Below are 26938 nucleotides of genomic sequence, written 5' to 3'. Positions count from 1 at the left end.
CTTTCTTTTTAGCGTGACATTCTGGCGCGACCGCTTTAGTGTCGCCGCGCGTTACATATAGATCATATATAAACAGTTACAGCAATATGATGCAACAAACACAGCAGCTACTGATCCAAAATACTCAAAGCTTCATAGAACTGAAACCAACATTTATTTTTAGCTCCATTCTGCTGCTGATACAGACTTTAGGTTTCTGAACATTAAACTTGTTGCTGCCTTTCATAGTGTGTAGCTTGAAGGCCCTGAGTACTTTCTCCCACACTGGAAACACTGGGATGATCACATTATTTGAACATTACCTAATAAGACTGATTCAGCACAGACAGTTATGTTAAACTTTCCTAGCAGTCCTTCACAAACAGGGAACAGTCTGTCTATTCTCTCCATCTGTCAGCTGCTGCTGGCTCTTCCTCCTCCTCTTCCTCACACACTGCTGAGTTTGTCCTGGTGGATCATCAGGGGTGCAAAGCCTCACAGATGATGTGCAGCAGTGGCTCCCTCAGTCTGTCCTCACTCTGGACACTTGCAGTCGTCACACATGGAAATCAAATGTGTGATAAGCTGCAGGATTCAAACACAAGTGTAACTTATAAACACATGTTCATACTTTTATTCCACAATCAGAGAGAAAGAAACAGAGAGAGAGTGCAGGACAGACAGACAGGTGACAGTCTCAGGTGTACACACTGCTACACAACAGCACCAGAGACGCAGGATTTAGTGTTTGTGTTATTACGAGTGTAAACAAGAAGAGTTCCAGATGGTGCAGTGGACACATGTGTGACTGCTGTGATTAAAGCATCTTTCTTTCAGCTTAACGAGTGAACCGTCAGCTCGTTCAAACACACGTTAAAGTCCGTTTGGCTCGACACCACCGAACACAGGCAGCAATATAACATAGCTAACATTAACAGTGCAGTGAATCCTGCTTGTGCCGTGATATTCAGGACTGCAAACCAAGCAGCATCACTGACTTTCAGCCTGTTGTGTTTGTATCCACAAATGACCAATGACCAAAAGCATAAATAAGAATTCTCCCTCAACCTGCAACCCACTTCTTTAAAAGCACTAAAAGCTGCTGTACTTGTGGATACAAACATATGACTGACTTTAATTATCCATAAAATCATCAGATTCTCTGTAAGATTAAGGTCGACTATTGAACGACGTATATATAAAAGTAAAGGCTTTAAAACCAAGTTAGTACAAACGTCACTAATGTCACATAACTCTGCCGACATGTGGCCAACAGTCATGTTTTAATGTTCTTCATTATTAAACATTTGCACATAAATAAGTGACATCATATTCAGTACTTACTTTTGAAAGTTCACTCTTCGGCCGCTCCGCTTCCACCGTTTTTTTCGGCAAAATTATCCACACCACCGCCGCGCTATGAAGTCTGGGATATGTTGGGCCATGAAGGCTACACCGCCACATCCTTAAAATTCAGGGAAATGGGAGACGTAGGTAAGTGACGGAAGTGACGGACAAGGTAAGCGACTCATGTTGTAACTGACGTCAGACGCCGGAGATTTTGGCGGAAAATTAAAGCAAATGGTAGTTTAGATTTGAACAAATTCATTTAAGCTTCAGTATTACCAAATACACTTATCAATTGTCTTATAACTAACACTATTTGTCTAAATAATCTCCAACACCCTGGAGAACAACGAGGAGAGTTTAGAGACTCTCCAAGATTATATTGATCAGTGCTTTCAGGATCTCGTGATGAAGAAGACCCAGTGTGCAGCTTCCCCGGCCAAACCTGAGACGCCGTTGTCGAAAAGACAACGCCCGGCAGATTCCCCCGGCTCAACATCGCCAGCTGGCAAAGATATTGCCGACATATTGGAGTCAATCGACAAGCGATTGTCCAGTTTCGACGCAAGGCTGTCCTTGGTGGAGATTCTTCACCGAGAATTTAAATGCTTGCGAGAATCCCTGGAGTACAGCCAGCAGCAGGTGGAAACGCTTGCTGCTGAAAATGCCACGCTAAGGGAGTCGGTGAAATGTCTCACAGATAATGTTACCCAGCTCAATAGAGAAAATAAAAAAATAAAAGAAACAGTTATTGATCTACAAGCTCGTAGCATGCGTGATAATCTGGTATTTTCTGGTATTCCAGAAGCCGCTGGAGAGGACGCGGAGACCACGGTAAAAAGCTTCATCAAAACCCACCTGAAGCTGCCGGAGGACACTGTGAAGAACATCGTCTTCGATCGGGTACATCGCCTCGGCCCCATTCGGGCTACGGCCGGGAGACCACGTCCTATCGTGGCCAAATTCGGCCACTTCAAACAAAAGCAACATGTGAAAAGCCGCGGCAGGGAATTCAAAGGAACGGACTTCAGCGTGAACGACCAGTTCCCCAAAGAGATCTTGGAACGACGCAGGGTCCTCTTCCCAATCCGACGCGGCTTCATCCAGAAGGGCTCCCGCGCTGTCATCGCTGTGGACCGGCTGTACGTGGACGGACAGCTCCACCGCGACCCCAACATCACTCCGTGGCTGTATTAACCTCACACCAGATAAGAATCAGCTGCACCCTTTCCCTATCCACTCACACTAACTTGCATTAACATCTGTTTAACTTACCAGTATCAAATCGCATCTTAAAGTGTGATTTCATAGCAGAATTAACACCGTCACTCTCCGTCAGTGATTTAATTGGAATGTTTACGTTTTGTTTTTGTTTTTCTTCTCGTTTTTTTCCCCTCTCTTTTCCCCCTCTTGGTTTTATGCTGCTCACCCCTGTCCTTGGTTTCTTTCTTTATTCCTTTCACTGCCTCGATCACCTGCTTCGACACTCATCCACAAACATCCTTTATTTCGACACATACGCACCATGCGCTCAACGGCAGCACATTTACATCAGTCAGACAGCGCACACAGTCATATAAGATACACACACACTTAAGCCAAGCCTACTCATATTAGTAACTATGCATACACAAAGTCAGACTCAGGGAGCATCTCGCCACACATTTTTTCTCTCTCTCCTTCTCTTTATTTATGAACAAGTGACGTATTCTCTGCACCTGTCTAAGCGACGCACACAGCATACATCCCTAGTTATACACAAACATCTATGGGTACACTGAGGTTCATTACATGGAATATAAATGGAGCTGGCTCCAGAGAAAAGAGGTTAAAAATATTTAACCAATTCAAAAAAACTACAGGCGGATGTTGTCCTATTACAAGAGACCCACAGACCTCTTAGAGATTCGAATGAACTTAAAACACCTGAGTTTCCCAATGTGTTCTCAGCTTGTTATAATTCTAGACAAAGGGGAGTAGCAATTTTAATACATAAAAATATTAATTTCACAGTACTCGATACAGTTATAGATCCAGAGGGCAGATTCTTAATCATTAAACTATCTATACTTGATAAAAAGCCATGTATTGTAAGTGTATATGGTCCAAATGTTGACGATCCCTCATTCTTTCACGGTTTTTTCAGTGCACTCTCTGAACACTTAGATGGCACACTTGTTCTTGGAGGCGACCTCAACCTTGGACTAAATGAAGAAATGGATAGGCTCAATACAGCGGGAACTCAGCGTAATTGGCAGTCCACAAATATAATCAAACAGTATATGAGCGACTTTGGTCTTTGCGATGCATGGCACTCCATTCACACCACCAGTAAGGAATATACTTTTTTCTCACATGTTCATCACTCCTACTCTCGTCTGGATTATTTTTTGGTCAGCAGCTCACTGCTGAACGACATTTCAGACACTGAGATTCACCCTATAGCTGTCAGCGATCATGGTCCTGTATCTTTAACACTAATGCACAAGAATAATACTACGCCAAGAAAAAACTGGAGATTTAATATATCACTACTTAAAGATGAAGACTTTATTAAATATTTTAAAAAAGAGTGGACTTCATATTTGGACTATAATGACACTCCCGAAACATCAGCTTCTGTTCTATGGGAAGCAGGGAAAGCTGTGATGAGAGGTAAAATAATTTCTTTCTCATCACATAAAAAGAAAAAAGAAAACAAAAATATTCAGGAATTAGAAAAAAACATCAAATCACTAGAAGAAGCCTACGCGTCCCACCAAGATCAGGAAACATTGAACAAAATACGCAAAACAAAACTAGAATTAAATGAGATAATTGATAAAAAAACAAAATTCTTAGTACAAAGACTACGCCTACAAAATTATGAACATGGTAATAAATCCGGTCAATTTCTAGCAAACCAGCTAAAAATAAATAAAGAAAAAACAACTATATGTGCTGTTCAAGATTCATCTGGGAACACAATATATGAACCGATACAAATAAACAACATTTTCAGGGATTTTTTATAAAACGTTTTGTTCACCACAAATAAACCCATCTAAAAAAGAAATTGATCAGTTTTTGGACAACATAACAATTCCAAAATTATTGGACACTCAAGCAATGGCACTGGATTCACCACTGACACCAGGTGAACTCCAGGAAGCTCTGATAAGTATGCCCAAAAATAAGGCTCCAGGTCCAGACGGCTTTCCTGCAGAATTCTACAAAGAATTCTGGTCGATTCTAGCACCAGTTTTCTACAGAACGTTGTTGGAAATTAAAGAAAAGGGCAGACTTCCATCAAATATGAATTCTGCAAACATTAATCTCCTGCTAAAACCAGGCAAAGACCCTGTATATCCCTCAAGCTATCGTCCAATATCCCTTATAAATGTAGACCTTAAAATAATCTGCAAAGCTCTCTCAAAGAGACTGGAGAAAATAACCCCCCTCTTAATTCATCCTGACCAAACTGGTTTCATAAAAGGTAGGCACTCATCAACAAATACACGTAGATTACTTAATTTGATAGACTACTCATACAGTAAAAACCTAGAAACTACAATATTCTCTTTAGACGCAGAAAAAGCATTCGACAGAGTTAACTGGAAATTTCTATTTGCAACTTTACACAAATTTGGTTTTGGATCCTCTTTCATAAACTGGTTTAAAAATATTATATAATTCCCCAACAGCTTGTGTTAGAACAAATGACCAGACATCCTCCAGCTTCTGTCTCTTGAGGGGCACCAGGCAGGGATGCCCACTCTCCCCTTCACTGTTTGCAATTTTTATTGAACCACTAGCAGCAGCAATTAGACAGAATTCAGTAATTAAGGGCATAAAATGCAAGAACGTGGAACATAAAATCAGCCTTTATGCGGATGATGTGTTACTCTTTCTCCAAAACTCACAAACCAATCTCTCTGGGGTGATTGAATTGATAAACTCTTTTGCAAGAATATCAGATTACTCAATTAACTGGTCAAAATCTACAGTTCTACCGATTAATTGCTCCCTCCATAATTCCTCTTCTACACCACTGCAATCGGGAAATATAAAATATTTAGGTATTAATGTTTCTCCCAAGCTTGCAGATCTAACTAAATTAAACCATATCCCACTTTTAAAGAAGGTAGAAGATGATCTGGCTAGATGGAAATGTCTACCCATATCACTCATGGGAAGGGTTGCCGCTATAAAAATGATGGTCTTACCAAAAATAAATTATTTATTCTCAATGATCCCAACTAAACCGCCACTAGATTGGTTCAGATCTCTAGATTCATGTATGTCCAAATTCCTTTGGAAAAATAAACCCCCACATATAAGCTTAAAAACACTACAAAAGACCAAGGATAAAGGAGGATTAGAACTGCCTAACTTTCAGCACTACTTCTTAGCCAACAGGCTTCAGTTTATCTCAGGATGGCTAAAACATACCCTCTTAGATGAACCTTGGCTAGATGTAGAACAAGCACTTTGCAATAATCTAGAGATCTCAGACCTACCATTTATCAGCTCAAACATCCAACGACATGAATGCTTTAAAAGCATCAACATCAGCTCTTCTCTGACAGCATGGTGGGAGTTTCTAAAATTGACGGCGTCTTCATTAATCCCATGCAAACGTACACCTATCTGGAACAACCCTGACATATTATAAAACAATAATATGATAAACTGTCCAGATTGGAGTGGTAAAGGAATCAAATACTTAGAACGTATATTAGAAGGAACAGAATTTATTCCATTTGACAGACGAGTTACACAATATGGGATCAACAAGAAAAGATTTTTAGAATATCAACAAATTAAATCCATAGTAAAAAAGAAATTTAAACCGGGTCAAGTTGAACTACAAACACCACCAAGTGTGGTTCAATTTCTTACTCTTAAAACCCCCAAATTACTATCCAAAATATACAGAATGCTTTCTAAAACAGATGAATCAATATCACTCCCTATTGCAAAATGGGAAGCGGATTTATCAGTTAACTTAGACCAAAACTTCTGGTCTCAGATTTGCTTAAAAACCTTTAATCTAATTAGAAATCCCAGTTTTCAATTAATTCAATACAAAATATTACATAGAGTGCACTATACAGGTCATCGGATGTTCAAGATGGGCTTTACGTCTACCAACAACTGCTCACACTGCCAAACCAATTCACCGGACAATTATATCCACGCTCTTTGGTTCTGTCCACCAGTTCAGAAGTTTTGGCGCCAGATATGTGAAGACTTATCAAAGTGTCTGAAATGTAACATTCCAACTTCCCCTTAGTGTGTTTGTTGGGCAGCTTAGATAATGTCACTTCAGAAAAGAATATCGTCCATATGGTTTTCACTGCCCTATGCATAGCCAAGAAAACAGTCCTCATGAACTGGAAAAATAAAAATAATCTTAATTCTAACCAATATAGAAATTATCTATTAGATTACATTAGTCTTGATACAGCCTCTGCCACCACATCAGATCAATTGCTCTGGGCTCCTTTGATCAGCTCCATCACCTAGTGGGGGTGGGGGGTCATAGTTTGGTCCCACCTTTGCTGTTGTGATTGGTGTGGGGGTAGGGACAGGCTTGGGGTGTCGGGGGATTCCCCAGGAGCGTCTTCCTTGGAGGGCTCAACCCGGGGTTGCAGTCATGGCCTGTTAAGGGCTCTGTTGGCTCTTAGGTGACGGTTTCCTCGTGGCTGCGTGCAGCGGGGCTAGGGGAGGGTCTGTGCTGACGAACATGGGTTACTGACCTGGTAGCCTGGCTGCCCCTGGGTGGGTCTGGGGCGGGCGTGAGGTTCTGGGGGTGCACCGTCTCTGGGCTGGGGCCCTGGCTGGGCCTTGGGGGCTTGGGTCCTGGTTGGTGTGTTGCCGGGGTTGTGGGCGGGTGGGTGTATGGAGGCCCAGCCCTAGCGCAGGGTGCCGCCAGTGCATTGAGCCACCTGGGGGGCTCTTCAACTGGTGGGGGAGGCTGTTACATCTTGCAGGAGGTCTCCTCTCTTCAGGAACTCAGTTGGCCGTCTGATTGGGGTCTGAAATGTGGGGCCTCCCTGCTGCTGCCGAGTCGGGGCAGTCTGCTTCTCCCCACCGCAGGGAAAAGGGTAACACTACCTAGGTTTGGGTGCAGTTTCCCCCTCCAGGGGCAAGGGTACCTAGACCTGGGGTATAGAGTACACTTGGGGAGTGTGATCGTGTGTGCAGTGTCTCTTTGTGTCTGTCTCCATGTTGGGTTAGTGTTGAGTAATTGCATATGAGAGCATGAGGGTGGGAATGGATGTTTGTGTCTGTGTGTGCCTGTATGTCTGTGTCTATATGTCAGGTTGGGTATCAGGCGCCACCTCTCTGGGGACATCTCAGGCCCTCCAAGGTTTGGAGGCCTATCTCCCCCTACCACCACTTCCCCTGCCAGTGGCGGACTCCCTCAGACATCGGTGCGTTGGTGGTTCTTTGTGTCCGGGGGTGGGCGTCCAGGTACACACCGGCTCACTCCTTGGCGGCCGCTTATCGGGGCCTGGAGCCTGGGGCTCGCTCGGGCCACTTCGGAGGTGGGGTGTCCCCGGCCTCTCGGCCTGGGGCTCAGTCACTCAGGCACGGCTGGCTGCCGGCGGAGCTCACGGGCGCGTCACTGCAACCCCCCCTGGCTTCTGCTCCGCGGCTGCTGAGTGAGCCCTCATCTGGGACTCTCCTCAGCTCTTTCTGGGACAGTGGCGCGGCTGCCCCTCTGTTGGTCTTCCTTGGTCTCTTGTGTTCTGGGGGCCTCTGGATGTCCGGAGTTTTGATCTCCTCCTTACCTGCTTCATGCCCTGGAGGACGGGGCTGTGGCCCCCCCACACCCTCTAGCAGATCATTACATGAAGGAACCTTTTAAATACAAGCGCGTCCATGCTCACAGGTGTACACACGGGTGATCACACCCACAAACTACACCCTTTTTAGCTCCTACCTCAAAGCACACTGTGTTCTGTTGATCTTATGTGCTGCACAATAATGTTTAATATTTAGTATTTACTGTCATATTCCCATATATCATTGTGATGTTGTTTATTCTATTACTCTTGTTCTCTTCTGCTTGTTTTCTTTTTTCTTTCTCAGCAGGTGATCCAGGTGATTGATATATGCATTTTTTTATTTCTTTTTTTTTCTGCTCATTCTGTTGGTTTTTGTTTTTTGCCCTTCTCCCCCGTCCCTCTTCTCAGCTGTTTCTCTTTCCCTCTTTCTTTCTCCCCTTCTTTCCTCCAGTCAAGTCTGTCCCGTATTCAGTAAGTGAAAATAAAATAAACAATAAAAGGTGAATCAAATGGACCATTACGGCAAGGCTGGGATGGTCAATTTAGTAAAGTAAATCCGTTGGGCATCTTTCTTTGCCTTTAGACAACAATTCTGATGGCAAAAGAGCCAAACGGGACAGGCCAAAAAAAAAAAAAAAAAAAATTCAGGGAAATGAAGGACGCATTTGAGGGCCGCATTTCGAGCAGCCTTTGAATTGGGACAGCCTTCGTCGCGTCGCTGTCCACTGTGAACAACCATCCTTGAACAGAGGGCGGAGCCTTAACGCCCACTCACATCCTGGGCCATTTGACCTCAGGCAATCACGTGATAGGGTGCGGCTAGGTTTAATTATGGGTTCACACGAAACCTTGGCTGATTGTGACCTACACCCATTTTCACACCTTGGCTCGTGTGATTAGGTAATAAATTAGGCTCGTGTGAGGATCAGCAGGGGGTCCATGACCCCCTTGGGGGACACTCCTATAGGGGTTAAAAAAATCTGGGACTCTCCTCCATTTGACCTTAGAAATGAAGAAGCTTCTTGGATGAAATGTTTTCAAGAAACTTAAAGAAGTCCTGATGCTTTTCTTTCAAAGCTCCTCAGACTACGATGAGCTGGATCACTGAGAACCTTCACATATCTACATGATGACACTTGCAACTCAAGTAACTTATTCTACTGCATGTGAGCCTGGATCATTGTTGTTTTAAGGATCAGAAAACAGATGCCTAAAAATGTGGTTTGAAACAGGACATGTGGTTCAGGTGGTACCACAGGAGGGGGGCTGCTTACTAATATGACTATATATATGTAAAAGCACTGTGTGTGTGAGAGAGAGGTTATTGAGACTTGTAGTCAAGTAGATGCTTCAAGTGCTCAAATCGAGGAGAGAGACAGCGCTTTGAGCACTCCGGGAGAGTAGTGCTATATCAGTACCAGTCCATTTAAACATTTAAAACCACTGCTCATCCCGTGCACACTGAGTGGAAGAGTCTGCAGAGCAGTTCTGTGAGAGCTGACTCTCTGCTCACCAGCTGTCCAGAAAAAGATGGTCGGGATTATGCTCAGTCAATATTTCCCATGTGGGAACCAGCTGTTCAGGACTCTGGGTGATGATGTAACGACAAAAACAGTAGACGTGAATTGGATCTTCATATGTATATGTGTGTGTGAGCAACAGATGGCCCAGTGAGTTCAGTCAGTTTATTCAGAAGCCTGTAATGTTATGAGAGGAAACATGCCGAACAAGTCAAAGGATAAACAGCAAGAGTTTGTTCACGAAGCGGCTTAAACAAATCTAAACTATGAATCTACACATTCCTGTTGTGAGAAAATAAATCGGAAACAAAGTAAATCACGATTCATATTTTAAATTTAGCAGCCTGTGTTTACCTTGATGCACAGTGTTGGTAGTAAGTGAACCATATTCCTGCGACGTCAGCCTTGTTAAACAATGGAGTTTTGACTGACTTTAAAAAGTATCTAAAAAAGTATTTAAAAATATGCCACAAAGTTCTCTTTGACTATAAGCTGTGTTACATGATCTTACACCCACTAACCCCCAACTAAACCCAGCTGTACAGTAAGCATGTTTGCTGTGGGCTGTGGTTCACACTCTCAAACATGTGCACATTTTATCCAGGAAACAGGAAGTGCTGTTACCATGTTGATGTTAGACACCACAGGTAGCTTCTCTGTCTGGAGTTTGTATGTTCTTCCTCCGCCTGCATGGGTTTTCTCTGCTCCGGCTCCTTACACAGTCCAAAGATAAGCATTAGTGATTAACCTAGACTGGCCATGTGTGTAAGTAAGATAAAGTGCTGAATAGAATAAAGCCCCGTATGGGTAAGTGTGGCTTAAAGTCTAAAGTTGGACTAGAAATGTGCTCTATAAATACCAGTACATATGTTAAGCCACACAACGTCCTTTTCCAAACCTATGAAACCCATAGTACAGCACTGGTACACTGGAAATGCTTATTTACCCGAGCCATATCTTCTACTACTGACTGACACACTCATTAGTTTTAATAGAGTATAAAGCAGCTGTCTGTTCATTTTGGTTCGAGGGCTTCAGGCTGCAGCATTTTATTCTGAGAGGGTGAGTTGCACACCATCTTTGCATGAAGGCCCAGAATCTGAATATTTATAATGAAATGGTGCCTTCATATATCAAATATGTTTCATAACACATATATATATTCTTTAAAAAAGTTTTGGGGTAACATGTGTGATATTTGCACAATAAGGTTTTTGTAATTTGATGTTTTTTTTTAATGTGTGCTCAAATATGGGACTTTGCAGGAGTGCTGGACTATTTTGATGCTCAGCCATCTTTTCCATGTATCTGTACAAATTACAGTTTGATTTATTCTGATGGTAAGAAACACCAGTGAACATCTTAGGGTTTATCTTTGAATAGTTTTTGAGATATTCATGTTCAAACACAAATATCCCACTATATATGTATGTATGTATATATATATATATACATACATATATACACTGTTAGACTTTTCATCGCCACTTTACAGTAACATACTGGCGTCACTGTTGCCAGCGTCATACCGTGACGCCGTGTTACGGTAGCTTACTGTTCTGCAGGATGATACCGTTTTTTGCTGGTGTGGTATAATACTCTTGGACAAATTATGGTAACGCACCGTAGCCTTTTTTACGGTATCTCACTGGCGACAGTGACGCCAGTGAGATACCGTTATGTCGTAATGTCGTAAATTACGTCAACAAAGTAACATCATATTGTGATTAATAAATTGGTATACTACCGTTTATTCACGGTATGTCACTGTAAGCCCGCTGCAAGGTAATAAACTGCAATATATTGACCAGTAACTTACCGTTATCACGCATCATCAGTACCAAAAATATTCATCTCTGCTAGAGGATACCGTGTCCTAACAGGCAGTCATTTACTCTTTTAACAGGTCGTAATTTACCGTAATTTCAGTTAACAGTAACATACTGTAAGAGACTGGAGGGTTCCAAAAAAATTGGATGGATGGATGGATGGATAGACACACACACACACAAAATATAATTCATGTGCTTTACACCACTTTATTTATTATCACTGATTCTTCCCTGCTGAAATACACATTTCCAAAATCAAAAACTGAAAAGAACTGAAAACATTTTCATTGAGCAAGCACTTGTTTTTACTAAACCATGTAATCCATTATTTTCTCAGATGGTTGTACAAACAATAACGATATTATGTCATATCCATATCATGGCAGACAACATATGCTCAAGTGATGAGTTTTCTTAGTTATATTTTGTAGGGTCTTAAACCCTTTATATACACTTTGTCCAAAATACTGGCTCACACCACCAAATCATTGCACAAAGCAGGGTCCACAAGGACATGGATGATCGTGTGTGGTGTGAAGGAACTTGACTGACCTGCACTGAACCCTGATCTTGCTTTGTGGACTGAGTTCATTGATTTGTAGGGTGAGCCAATACGTGTGACAATAAAAGTGTAAGTAGCTGAAATAATTTTTAACAAACGGGTAAAAGAAGGAAAAAAAATCAAAACTGTTGCACTCAAAAAACCTATTGGACAGAAACAGCGTCTTGCAAGATGGCGAGAGAGCTTGTCTTCATTGTTGCTCGTCTTGTGTAAATGTCCAGAAAGCATGGGCCATGGATCATCTGTGGAGACATGGGTAACACACATTGGTCACTTAAATTATACAAAAAATTCACTAAAATGGCAAAAACAGTTACCTAATTTGAAGTTCTCCACTCAAATTCAGTAAGCCGCTGGAGGAAAGTTGTGACATGAGGGTTAATGTGAACAACCTTTCGCTTCACAGTGGTCCCAGTCTTCCTGCTTGTCCCAACCTTGGAGGTACATTTTGTTCCCTCTTCAGGGTTTATCCTTACAAAAAACCTTGCACACGCTGACTCCTGGTATTCCAGGTTCAATACATAGAATGAACCAAAGAAGACTGACATTGCATCAGCACAGGTGTTCTCTTTGTCCAGCTCAACAATTACACGCCCCTCTGCACTCACCATCCAGCAGGTGGCAATTACAGAAATTTGAGCTAACAAAACGGAGACTGGATACCTGTGTCCACGAAAAGCTCCTGTGCCAAACAGAAATTGTAATATGGTCTAATCAGCTCTATTTCATGAATGACTTCTTACCAAGCATAATCAGCCTTGGGGTGATGGGCAGGTTGCTCTCTGCTTCATGGGGCATCCTGGTAGATGTTTCCTGCCAGAAAAAGGACCAAGACATTTTATGTAACAAATAAAAAAATATAACAGGACAGCAAGCAACAGCCTTAAACATAGAGCTGTATGAAAAAGCTTACATCTGCTAAGACAAAGAGGAGTCTTCATCTTCCTTGTAATACTTCATCATGAGAAGTGTGGCTGCTGTGCCAACCTTGTTGTTGGTCAAAACTCCATCACTTTCTATCTGCTGGATGAGTGTCCTTATACCAAGCTTCCATTTGAGCTTCTGGGTGGAGAAATAGTTAACAATCCTTCTGCCTTTGGTTATGAGGGCCTGACCTAAGCGCTCACTGATATCGATGCCTGTGAGTTTGGAAAAGTGGTTTGAAAGACCTTTCCGAGTAAACAAGACAGGCCACTGCTCCTGAATTTCAGCTACGGAAAGTGAGGGACAACTGTTGATAAGCTGCCGCTGAGAAATATATGTGAGGCACATGAAGTCATCCACATCAGGTCTCTCCACAGCTCCAGGTCCTTCTGAATTAAAAATTGTTAACAGGATGTGTTTCTTTTCCTCTAAAGAAGCTGGCGTTTCCCCCTCAGGAAGTTCAACTGGCTGCCAATTTATACAGCCATAGCTATCAACAGGGCATCTAACTTTTTTATGTGAGGTTGCATTACTGTTGGGACTGCAGTCTTCCTCATTCCTGGTTCTCTTTGTTTGACGAAGTCTATGTGTTGTATTATCTCGATTAACATGTTCAACTCTAGATTTGATGCTTCTTAGTAGTGAATAATGTCCACAACCCAGTCTTTCTCCCTTTTCAGTAACATCTGCAAATGTTTGAGGGTATCTGTTTACAATGATCTTAGCAACCTCTTCACAAGATGCACGTTTAGGGTTTCTGCAGTTAACTTGCATGGCCTCCACAACAATTCTAACCATACTTCTGTCCTCTGGATGACCTCTGTCTCCTCTTGTGATTGCATGCGACAGTTGGAGTGGAAATCATTCCCAAGCTCCAGAGTAATGGTGTCATTCAAATTCTTTGGTCTGCCATCTAAAAAAAAAAAAAAGAGAGATGGTGTTAGATTCAGTGTCTACTTTTGTTACAGCTGCAAAGATCCTGAAATTCCTCTATGATGCTCTGTATAGTGCTGGTTGGCAAGAGCATTTTAGCCTGCATTTTTAAATGACACAAAGTCAACTGTCTTCTAATAGATTCTAATAGAAAATGTTCTGAAAGTGGCAGGACAGTTCTCAGTTCCACAAGAAAGCCTATAGTTAGCTACATGTTTGTGGCTTTTAACATGCAAACTGAACAATATATATTTGCGTGCACTGAAGCCACAAAATTTAGAAATACACATAGTTGCAAAAAGTTCAGTGACCAATTACCTTTCCTAAATGACATGTGCAATGCAAAAAACAAGAGTATTGTCAATAGGGACCAATTCCCATCAAAATTATTCACAAAAGGCTTCAATAAACAGAAAATGTGTGCCGACAAGAGATCAGTGCACAAAAATGAAAAGATATTTGAGCTCGACTCTTTAATGGGTTTAATATGACTTAGCACCCCGCACCGTACAGGTACAAGCACACCTGAAAACACTGCCCAGCTAACAGCTTTAAGCATTTGGGCGCAACCGCGGTAGTTCACCGATTCACCTGTTGCAAACGTCCAAGTTTCTATCAAGTCTCATAAATCCATCGGCAACTATTACCTAACCAGTCTTTTGAGTCTCCACATTCATAGCTATTGACATTTTGTCTTTGAATGAAAATATCCTGGTAGGGTAGCTTAAAAGTCAAAACAAACAGTACTAAGAACGCATTTCGGACTTCTCTCGAATAAGTGAAAAAAACACTTACCTTCAGACTGATTAGCTGGTTCCGATCCAACTTTAATGTGTCCCATGTCAGTCCGTTTTAGGGAAAAAGTGTTAAGTGGTTTCATTTAATTTTGAGATACTCCCGCATGGACGAGCAGCAATTTGGAGTCTAGCAGAGTTACCACGAATAGCATATGATCTTCAGATATAATCCAATCAACCTTGCATTTAACCCGATTGAACATCCAGTTACCTCTGACTACTTCTAAGTTGCACATGTTAACGGTCTCATCATCACTCTGTGCTGCAGCGAACTGTATCTGTGGCACAGAATAGTTGATGGCCATGTTGTTCTCCTGCTTTGCAGCTTTGTTTGAGTCTGAATTGCGGCTTAAACGTGCAAAACTAAGAGAAGCAGATCAATATTTTCTTCTTGTTGTTATTTAATGGTGGTTGGCAACCAGCAAAAGCAGCATTAACCACTCGAGCAATATTTTCTATCCCCATTGTTGTTTTGAAAGTGAATACCCGACATGTGTGTCATATGTCACGTTGTACGTCAGGTGAAGGTGTGGTGTCGGCTATCGCACCTGTCGCATTACAAAGCTTTAAAAACGTAACAATCGCTTTAAAAACACAACCCAACGTGCTAAACATGAACAAACATAAACACCCGTGTTACATTATCACATATATCAGGACATCTCTTCTGAACCAAGACGAAGTGGTGCTACAAAGGAATTATTTCTTTAGGAGAGCATTTAATAGCAGTCTGGCCTGCAGCAAAATGCACCGCTAAAAATACAGTTTCTGCTTGTCCCAGAATTTATTAATTTTGAGAGTGAAGTTGTAGGACTGATGCTGGTTAGTGGTGCAGGTTTCATGGATGTGACACCTGAACTTGTGTAAAATGACGACCAGAGCATATTATTAGGTCAGTTCACTGTAGTTAGGCAGAGGTGTCTTAAAAAGTACCACCTTATACAAAACAAATGAAGGTCCAGTATAAGAAAGAATAAGAAGAGAAAAAAGGAACATCCTGCTAAATGAAGTCATTTTTAAACATTACTCTAAATGTAGCCATTAGTTTTTGTTGCTGGCCATACAAAAATAAGCATACTTCAATTATGTTCCCCAAGTATACCTTACCTAGTACGTATACTAATAATGCTTCTAGTGACTATATTGGCCCCCATTTTAGTACATAACAGTATTCTTGAAATTAACTTTTAGATGTACTTTTTGTTCACCATAAATGTACTAGCATAATGTCATAATGTCTACAAGAGTATAATTAAATATACTCGACTCTATCACAATACTAACCTTACAAGTATACTATTAATTAATAGTATTAATAATGTTTCACATTGTTTGAATAAACAAATACATTTATTAATATATGAGGTTCCATTCAGTTCAAGGAATTAAATTTTAGTGTGGCTGCAACTTACTCCTTAAAATGATGCTGTATATTGTAGTTTATATGTTATACTGCTTCTCACAGTGAATCGCATTTTATAGTAATACACTCTGAATGAGGATTTAAGTACTCTTAGATCTACAGTAGAAAACAACAGAAATCCGGATGGTGTAATAGTATAATCTCAGTAACATCACCAATTGTTACATTTGCTGTATTTTACAGCTGTTTCCATGAGTACGGTGAGTTACCGTAAAAGTAATGTAATCTCATGGAATTTTCCCACAATTACATGCAAATTACAGTACTAAACTGCTAACATCCTTTAGAGTTTTTTACTGTTGATTTTGCAGTACTAAGCTATGGAAATTACTGCAAAGGCTAACAGTGTATGTATATATATATATATATATATATATATATATATATATATATATATATACATACACACAAGGGAGGGGTAGAGAGAATTTGTAGTCCCTGCCAGGACAGACCTTTCTAAGCTGATTATACTGTCTCTGCACTGAGCCATAATTTAAGGGCGGCAGTATGTCAGTGGGCTGACATTTATTTATAGCCGTTCCTTGATTGTGCGCACACACAGTTAGTTAGAGACTTGCTTTTAACTGGTAATGAACTTGTGTAATAGTTTTCCATCTTTTACTTTAAACAGCTTGCAATTTCTAAAATGCAAACAAATGAGGCGTTCATTAAAGTATTAAAGCATTTCTTATCCAATTACTGTATTAATTGATGGAATAATCAACAGAATACTCGATTACTAAAATAATCCATCACTGCAGCCCTAGAGATGGTTACAGAAATAATAAAATTGAAGATTTGGCTTAATATAAACAAATTATGATTATATTTGAATAAAAATTATGCTATTTGGAAATATCAGATCCACATATAAAGATTCAAATAAATTGAGTTGATATTGAGTCAATGAGGTGAATCATACAGAGGAACATGATGAATTTCAGTGAATGTCTCTGTTCAGTAAGTTACTACTTTGTGCTTGTTCAGACATTACAGTTAACATTCCCAGACTTGAGGTATTTGACTTTGATGTCAGGAAATAAAGTTATGCAGTTGCAAAAACAAGAATGGAAAGGTGATGTAGATGAGCTGTGAAAGTATGAAGATGTGTAGGCGAGAATGCAGAGAATCTTGGCGAGAGAGAGGATGCCTGAGGAATGCAGTAGTGTACTGGTACCAATTTCCAAGACCAAGCGTGATGTGCAGAGCTGTAGTAGCACAGATGGATTAACCTGAAGATTCATAACATGAAGATATGGAAGGCAAGGCAAGGCAAGTTTATTTGTATAGCACAATTCAACAACAAGGTGATTCAAAGTGCTTTACAGAGACATTAGAAACAAGAACAAATAAAAAGCATGATTTAAAATTGATTAAAACAAGCAAACAAACAAACTAATTAACAAACAAACAAAACAGTATATAAAATCAAAACAGATCAAATCAGAACAGTAGATAAAATCAGTAGTTAAATGTCAGTTTTGAAATTTAAGCTTAAAAGTGTGGATTTGGTGCTTTATTCAAATGCAGCTGAGAACAGGTGAGTCTTCAACCTGGATTTAAATAAACTGAGTGTTTCAGCTGATCTGAGGCTTTCTGGGAGTTTGTTCCAGATATAAGGAGCATAAAAGCTGAATGCAGCTTCTCCGTGTCTGGTTCTGACTCTGGGAACTGATAAAAGACCGGATCCAGATGACCTGAGGGATCTGGAAGGTTCATACTGGGTCAGGAGGTCACTGATGTATTTTGGTCCTAAACCATTCAGAGCTTTATAGACCAGCATCAGAACTTTAAAGTCTATCCTCTGACGGACAGGCAGCCAGTGTAAAGACCTCAGAGCTGGACTGATGTGGTCCACTTTTTTGGTCTTAGTGAGGACTCGAGCAGCAGAGTTCTGAATGAGCTGTAGTTGTCTGACTGATTTTTTAGGTAGGACCTGTAAAGATGCTGTTACAGTAATCAAGCCTACTAAAGATGAATGCATGGACTAGTTTTTCCAGGTCCTGTTGAGACATCAGATCTTTTATCCTTGATATATTCTTGAGGTGATAGTAAGCTGACTTTGTTATTGTCTTAATGTGTTTTTCTAAGTTTAGGTCTGCATCCATCACTACACCCAAATTTCTCGCCTGGTTTGTGGTTTTTAGATGTATAGATTGAAGTTCTCTGGTGACCTGTAATCGTTTTTCTTTGGCGCCAAAGACTATTACCTCAGTTTTGTTTTTGTTTAGCTGGAGAAAATTGTGGCACAACCACTCATTAATTTCCTCGATGCATTTACCAAGAGCCTGTACAGGGCCTCGGTCTCCTGGTGACATTGTGATATATATTTGTGTGTCATCTGCATAGCTGTGATAGTTTATTTTGTTGTTGTTTATAATCTGTGCCAGTGGGAGCATGTAAATGTTAAACAGAGGGGGTCCCAAGATGGAACCTTGGGGAACTCCACATGTGATACTTGTCTGCTCAGATGTGAAGTTACCTATTGATACAAAGTATTTCCTGTTTTCTAAGTATGTTTTGAACCAGTTTAGTACAGTTCCTGAAAGACCTGTCCAGTTCTCCAGTCGTTTGAGTAATATGTTGTGGTCAACTGTATCAAATGGTGCACTGAGATCCAGTAAAACTAAGACTGACATTTTTCCACTGTCTGTGTTCAGACATATGTCATTAAACACTTTGGTCAGAGCGGTTTCAGTGCTGTGGTTCTGTCTAAAACCTGACTGGAAGGCATCATAGCAGTTATTCTGTTTTAAGAAGTAATTGAGCTGTTGAGAAACTGCTTTTTCAATGATCTTACTTAAAAACGGGAGATTTGAGATCGGCCTGTAGTTGTTCATTTGTGTCTTGTCAAGATTGTCCTTTTTCAGTATAGGTTTTATTACAGCAGTTTTTAGTGGTTCTGGAAACACACCTGACATTAAGGAAAAGATGACGATCTGTAACAGGTCTGACTCTAAAGTCTTTGAGACCTTTTTGAAAAAACTTGTTGGCAGGACATCTAAACAGCAGGAGGAGGAGTTCAGTTGACCTAAGATGTCCTCCAGGTCTTTGCTGTTAATAGGTTGAAACTGTTTCATGGTGTTTAAACAGTTTTTCGGTGGACACAGTACATATCCTGGATCTGCTGTTGATGTACCAATTGCTTGTCTAATTTTTTGGATTTTTTCTGTGAAGAATTTGGCAAAGTCATTGCAGGCCATGGTCGAATGAAGTTCAGCTGCCACTGACACAGGAGGGTTTGTTAGCCTGTCAACTGTAGAAAATAAGAAGAGAGTTGTTGAAGCTAGGGTAAGAATAAAAGTGACAATCAGCAAGCAGCGGTTTGACTTTGTGCTGAGAGTATTACTGTTGTGATATTTGCCTTGCGAACGTTGATAGAGAAGTATAGAAAAGGTCAGAAGGAACTTTATTGTGTTTGTATCTGTGGTGCAGGACCTGTATGAGGACGACAAAGTGGTGAGGTATGCGGTAGGAGTGACAGATGGGTCCAAGGTGGGAGTGGGATTACATCAGGAATGGCTCATATTTGCAGTAATGATGGATTCATCCATGAAGTCGTGCAGGAGTCTCTGTGGACTACGATGACTGCAGGCCACATTGTGATTTGTGATCTAGTGAGAGCGTGGAGCAGTTGGAAGAGAGCCCGGAAAGCTGGAGGTATGCTCTGGAGAGTAGAGCAATGAAATTTAGTATGAGCAAGTCAGGATATGTGTGTGCATGTGAAGGTGACAGGTTTAAAAGTCAACATGCAAGAGGTAGAGATAGTGAAGGCATACGACTTCGAATTTCAAAGGTCCAAAGCAACAGACAGTGCACAAAAATAGATGAAGAAGAGAGTGCAGGCAGGGTGGATGAATGTTAGGGGTGATTTGTGATACGATAGCAACAAGAGTAAAAGAGAAAGTTTACAAGATGGTTGTGAAACTTGCTGTGATGTATGGTTGACACTGACACTGACAAGAGGCTGCGTTTTTCATTCGGAGTGAGCAGGACTAAAAAGTACATCAGAGGGACAGCTCAGGTTTGAGGTTTAGAGATAAATGTTAGAGAGGCAAGGCTGAGATGATTAGGAAATGTGTAGAGGAGGGATAGTGGCAAACAAAGACAAAGGATGTTAAAGAAGTAGCTGCCATCTTCCAGGAAGATTCATGGATGTAGGACATGCAGCTGGTTGGTGTGAGGCAGGATGTTGGAGACAGAAGTAAAGCATTTGTTGTGGTGACCCCACAACCAGCCACACAGGAAGAAGAGCTAAAACCCCAAAACCTGAACAAGGACTAGACTGATCAAGACATGATTTTTCTGGTGGCTGGTGGTTTAGCAGTTTGGACACATGCATCAAGACTGGTGGTGAACCATGCATGAGTTTTCTGAACGATATGACAAGTTTAATCAGCTAAATGCGTGAGAAGATGCAGTAATTTACTAATCTTCCAACAATGTTGTGTCAAATTAAAAATAAGCGAACATGGTGCTTCCTGCAAAACAGAGACACAAAGCTAGGATGTCAAAAAGGAAAAGAAATTCTAAGACTGCATCATGATTTCAGTTTCCAAAAGGTTTGCCTGTCTTTTAGTCCATGTTTATTCCAGCTTATTTAGACTAGTATAAAGACAGATATGGTGACTTTATTTAATCAGTCCAACCGCTGTATCACTTTACCTCACTGTAAGTTCCTCTTGTAATTGTAATGCCTCTTTATACCACAAGATGGTATAGTCAGCCAATGTAACATCCAGACTGCCCATACTCTAACATTAGCAGTGCATATTTTTCTTTCATACAGTCCATGATTGTGACCTCCTGACAGACAAACAGTGAAGGCAGCATCTGTTGATTTTATACTTTAATTCTTTGGTCTAAGTACTCTGAGTCATTATAAAAACAGCTAAAATGTGCAAATGAACACAAAAGTGGTTTTTAATAACAACAAGCCAAACACCATTTTCTTCATACTACTCTCTCTAGCCTATTTTTGAACTATGCGTCTCGTTGGTGTTGTGGATGCACGTTAGCTACTTTCTGAGACAGAAATAAATGTTTGTGAGACAGCACAATACTGCTACCAGAATGAACCTTCTGTTAAGATTCATACTTAATGCAGAGGGAATTAAAACCCCACACTAGCTAGTAGCAGAAGAGCTGTGCAAACTAAGGGCTGAAATATCACATTCAAATAGCAAAGATTTGTCAAGATCAGTTTATCATATATCTTTATATCTGCAGTTCACTGAACAGTGAAAATAGACTGACAAATTATAATTGTGTAAAGTCACATACCTCTGTGACAAGGCCACAGTGAAAATGAAAGTCTTATTATTAATAACAAAAACAGAGGTGAGAGAATTCTTGGGGCTGGCTCGGTACAGGTTCACGCTAAACTTTGCTCAGCTGACTGGCCCCCCGGCCAATGCGACCTGAATGGGTGCCTCAGATCAGATCCATAGCTTGTTTTTTTTGTGCACAGCTGAGATTCTTGGTCTTTGTTTGGCTTACCATCCTGTGTCATATATGTATATGCAATACTGGTCCATTTTCCCAATTCCAAAACCAGGTCCACTGTTTTCCATTTAACTTCCTTAACTGGATTCTTATGACCCGTATGAGTTCAAGATCAAGTGAACAGTTTCCACTGCCCGGGATAGGAGGGTGTCTGAGGGCGGGGATCTGATGGCTGGACTTTAGTCCATGGGCCCGGCCGGGCACAGCCAGAAAAAGGGACACGGAACCATCCTCCTGCAGGCCCACCACCCACTAGAGGCGCTGTGGGGTTTGGGTGCAAGGTATACCAGGTGACGGCCAGGAGCAGAGGTGATCCCCTGCTATCTAAACGAGCAATTGGGACATGGAATGTCACCTCTTTGGTGGGTAAGGAACCTGAGTTATTGTATGAGGCTTAGAGGTACCAGCTATATATATATATAGTCGAGCTCACCTCAACGCACGGTTTGGGCTCTGGAACCAGTCTCCTGGAGAGGGGCTGGACTCTGTTTAAGTCTGGAGTTGCCCTTGGTGGGAGGCGGCGGGCTGGGGTGGGTATCCTAGTTGATTCTCCAAATCAACAGGATCCAACTGTTTCTTTCCACGAGTAAATGCTGGAATCTTTAATTCTGCTTGGCATCTCTGAATTGACTCTTTAACCAGGAAACCCCTGTCTACTAAAACTACATCACCTGGGAGCAAATGAGATAAAAAATTTCTTTGTTCTGTAATAAACTTGCCACTTGTGCGACCTCCCCATCCAGAGGAGATGAAACAAATAGAACCTTGAGGTCAAATTGTAGCAATCTACTCGGTTTCTCTAGAAATATTTCTAAACAATCTATGATGCAAATGTAGCACCCCACCCGTTATACTGAGTCTAAACCCACTTACCTCAGATTGGACCCCCTAGGCGGGGTGTTAAGTTCGTTACCGCCTAGATACCACAAATGGTTCTGGTATAGACAGGAATCAGGGAAACTACCAGTAAACCCTTGCCTGCAGGTTAAACTTAACCGGTAGTAAGTTTTTTTTTAACACTTTATTTGTAGTTTTTCAATTATCATACATAGCATTCTTATTATTTTACAGATAACCACAAAACAACAATCCCCACAGATCACAAAGACAGATAATGCCAAGATAGGGAAAGGGAAACAAACAAACAACAAAAAACAAAACAAAACAAAAAAACCACAACAACAACAGGGGAGAAAGAAAAAGGGGGGCGGTGCACCTCTCAATTGTTTTTACAGGACTGTTCCAGGGCAAACAAAAATATTCAAGATTCCAGTTCCCGACCAGGTAGATTGTTGATGTATGTTAACAGAGGGTCCCATGTTGTGTGGAATTTGCTGATGGATCCGTTGAGAGTACATCTGATTTTTTCCAGTTTGACATTTTGCATAACATCCCTTATCCAGTGGTGGTGCGATGGAGCAGTAGTAGACTTCCATTTAAATAAAATCAGGCGTCTCGCTAATAATGACAAAAAGGCAATGACCCTCTGTAAATGGGCAGGGGGAACAGAAGTCGCAATACCAGAGAAACAACCAAAAAAAGGGGCAAGGCGAGATGTTATAGGCATAGGCTTTAGAGATGACTTCAAAAAATGATGACCAGAAAGGAATAATTTTCAGACAGGACCAAAACATATGAAGGGAAGTAGCAGGAGTCTGTTTGCATCTATCACACGATGGGTCTATGTTCGTAAATACTTTTGCTAATTTAGCTTTTGAAAAATGTAACCTGTGTAACACTATTGTATCAGGGAGTGTCTTGAACATACAGAAGACGAATGGACCCTGGTAAGAGCCATATCCCATTCTTCGTCAGACAGCTGGGCACCCAAATCATTCTCCCACTGTTCTCCAATGTATGAAATAGAAAGGTTACAACTGTCCATGATATGTGAGTAAATAAATGATATTCTGCCTTTTTTCATCTCATTGACCCTGAGTATAGAATCCAAACAGGAAGGAGGGGGGAGAGTAGGAAAATTAGCAACCTTTTTACGTATAAAATCTCTGATTTGCAAGTATCGCAAGAAATGGTTATTAGTCAGACCAAATTTTCTAGATATCATTAATATACAAATCCTCAATACTGTGAATGCCCCTGTCTACCAAATTTTGAAGCCATTGTCCACTAAGGATGGTTGAAAAAGATGGTTACGTATTATTGGAGAGTGAATAGAAATACTCTGAATACCCAGATGTTTTTTAAACTGATTTACAATGCGTAGCGATTGAGTAACAATTATGTTATCTTTAACATTATTAACTAGAGGTGGTAGGGGTGCGCAGAGTAAAGCTGGGAGTGAATGGGGCCTGCTACCAAGTCTCTAAGTTGCTGCAATTCTTCCTCCATAATAAATTTAGACCAAAAAACAGGGAAAATTAAATCAGCAAGGTGCTAAAATCCTATTACTCTTCCTCCTAAACCTGGATACTGCTGTCTTGTCTATAATCACACTTAAAAAAAATAGAGCCTTCAAACAGGTAAACTATGTTCTCTACAAAAATAAAACAATTTACAAGACCAAACGTCTACCTCAAATGTGCATCCTGTCGACCAACGCCAAGTATGTGACCAAGTGGTTGGCGGGGTTATAAAAGAAATAATAAAATGACAACGCCACCTGGGGGGGGGGAATTCTAGCCCCCAGAAAATATGAACTTTAGAAATGAAATGTAATTAAAACAACAACGTTTGCACAAGTTCAGGGATGCACACTGAGGCCGGCTCAAATATTAACGACTTACCAGCAGCGGTGGACCAAAAGAAAACCACACAAAAACCCCCACTATAGTCTATTCACCTGAAGCTGTATGTAGCAGGTTGAAAAAGCTACATGTTTATTTTTGTAAGAAAACCAATTACCCCCTTATTTTTTGTTTATTATTGTGACTTATTTTGACATTGTTATGTGTTGCCAGACCATGGTTATATTTCATTATGCCAGTAGATGGTGCTCTTGCACTGCTGTGGAACTACCAGAGAGACTAGCTATAGGCTCTGCGCATGCGCAGCTCAGAAATAAATGAACTCCGTCCTGAGCAAGACGCTAACTTCAGTGTCCTCTCTATTAATCCACAGGTACTGACAAACAAACTTTTATGTTACCGAACTGGTTCTAAATGTCATGGAAGTTGAGTAACAACTGCTATATTTTGAGATGATAGTGATGATGTTGTTTTGTGGTATTTTGTTGTAATGAGTATTAGTGTATCATCGGCATAATGCTATAATGCTACGTAGCACTATAAGTATATGCTATGATAGTGGCAACCTGCGACTTCAGAAAATGTGTTGTAGTGTTTATTTTAGTGTTAGCCAAGCAGTACTGAGTACATGTATTAAGGGGAAAGCTTTTCGTTGGTGAAACAACGTTTGCAGTCGTCTGCCGCCATGTTGTGTTGCGTTCAGGGGACGCCATGTTCAAAAGTAATAGCGTATATGGCGCGAATGTGGGGAAAGGTTGTGTGAATGTGAGATGGGTTATTTCCATCTCACATCTCACACTCGCGGCTAAAGTACACTCAACAAAAATATAAACGCAACACCTTTGTTACTGCTCCCGTTCCCCATGGGATGGACGTAGAGACCTAAAATTCCTTCCAGATACACAATATAACCATCCCTCCCAAACAGTGGTCACAAATCAGTCCAAATGTGTGGTAGTGGGCACATCTGCTATATTGAAATAATCCATCCCACCTCACAGGTGTGCCACATCAGGATGCTGATCTGACATCATGAGTAGTGCACAGGTGTACCTCAGACTGCCCACAACAAAAGGCCACCCTGGAATGTGCAGTTTTGTCCCACAGCAAAATGCCACAGATGCCACAAGCAATGAGGGAGCGTGCAATTGGCATGCTGACAGCAGGAATGTCAACCAGATCTGTCGCCCGTGCATTGAATGTTCATTTCTCAACCATAAGCCGTCTCCACAGGCGTTTCAGAGAATATGGCAGCACATCCAACCGGCCTCACAACCGCATACCTCGTGTAACCACACCAGCCCAGGACCTCCACATCCAGCAGGTTCACCTCCAAGATCGTCTGAGACCAGCCACCCAGACAGCTGCTGGAACAATTGGTTTGCACAACCAAACAATTTCTGCACAAACTGTCAGAAACCGTCTCAGGGGCGCTCAACTGCATGCCCGTCGTCCTCATTGGGGTCCTGACCTGACTCCAGCTCGTCGCCGTAACAGACTTGTGTGGGCAAATGCTCACATTCGATGGCGTCTGGCACGTTGGAGAGGTGTGCGCTTCACGGATGAATCATGGTTCACATTGTTCAGGGCAGATGGCAGCTGAGAATGTCCCAGTTCTTGCATGGCCAGCATACTCACCGGACATGTCACCCATTGAGCATGTTCGGGATGTGCTTGACCGGCGTATACGACAGCGTGTACCAGTTCCCACGAATATCCAACAACCTCGCACAGCCATTGAAGTGGAGTGGACCAACATTCCACAGGCCACAATTGACAATCTGATAGACTCCATGCGACGATGTGTTGCACTGCATGAGGCAAATGGTGGTCACACCAGATACTGACCGGTTCTGGGTCCCCAGACCCCCAATAGCGCAAAAAACTGCACATTCCAGGGTGGCCTTTTGTTGTGGGCAGTCTGAGGTACACCTGTGCACTACTCATGATGTCAGATCAGCATCCTGATGACCTGTGAGGTGGGATGGATTATCTCAATATGGCAGATGTGCCCACTACCACACATTTGGACTGATTTGTGACCACTGTTTGGGAGGGATGGTTATATTGTGTATCTGGAATGAATTTTAGGTCTCTACGTCCATCCCATGGGGAATGGGAGCAGTAACAAAGGTGTTGCGTTTATATTTTTGTTGAGTGTATGTTGTTCTGCTTTAGCCGCGAGTGTTTTGTTTAAGTTGTATGTAAAGTCATTTTGAATTAGTTTGTATTTATTTTGCTTTTGAGAGAATGCTTTTTGTAACTTTATTTTTGTTTATGAACTCTGTTATTTTATGGGAAGAATGCATGGTCTAGTGTGATTTGTATTGTGTATATGTGGAGAAATAAATGAGCTCCGCCCTGAGCAAGACGCTAACTTTGGTGTCCTCTCTATTAATCCAGTTTGCTCATATTTGGCTACGCAGTGCTCTCTAGCCTGTGTGCCGCTAGCTGCCGGTCCAGATTCCCCTAGGTCTGGTGCCGGTAACAACTGGGGGCTCGTCCGGGATCGTCTAGTGGTGACGTGTGTGCCAAACGACCAGAACTGGTGTCCAAAGTCTCAGGGAAGGCTGCATTGAGTGCGTCATCCAGGGAGCCCAGGTCACAGTCAAGATGGCCACTGTTACCCCACGGC

General features: G+C 41.5%; 1 long non-coding RNA gene and 1 pseudogene across 1 annotated transcript; both read right to left on the bottom strand.

Moving 5' to 3' along the window:
- Positions 1-1574: 1574 nt before the first annotated feature.
- LOC120717177 lies at positions 1575-25784 on the bottom strand. The gene is made up of 3 exons (XR_005692105.1): positions 25775-25784; positions 24115-24126; positions 1575-1817 (listed from the first exon to the last, which is right to left on the bottom strand). It is a non-coding gene; the product is annotated as an uncharacterized LOC120717177 (long non-coding RNA).
- On the bottom strand, positions 11693-15578 carry LOC120717176 (annotated as a pseudogene).
- Positions 25785-26938: the final 1154 nt, after the last annotated feature.

This window comes from Simochromis diagramma, unplaced genomic scaffold, assembly GCF_900408965.1.
Source record: "Simochromis diagramma unplaced genomic scaffold, fSimDia1.1 OVJJ01000494.1, whole genome shotgun sequence".
Lineage (NCBI taxonomy): Eukaryota > Metazoa > Chordata > Actinopteri > Cichliformes > Cichlidae > Simochromis > Simochromis diagramma.
Note: the sequence above shows the minus strand (reverse complement) of the source record. Positions and strands in the feature narration are given on the sequence as shown.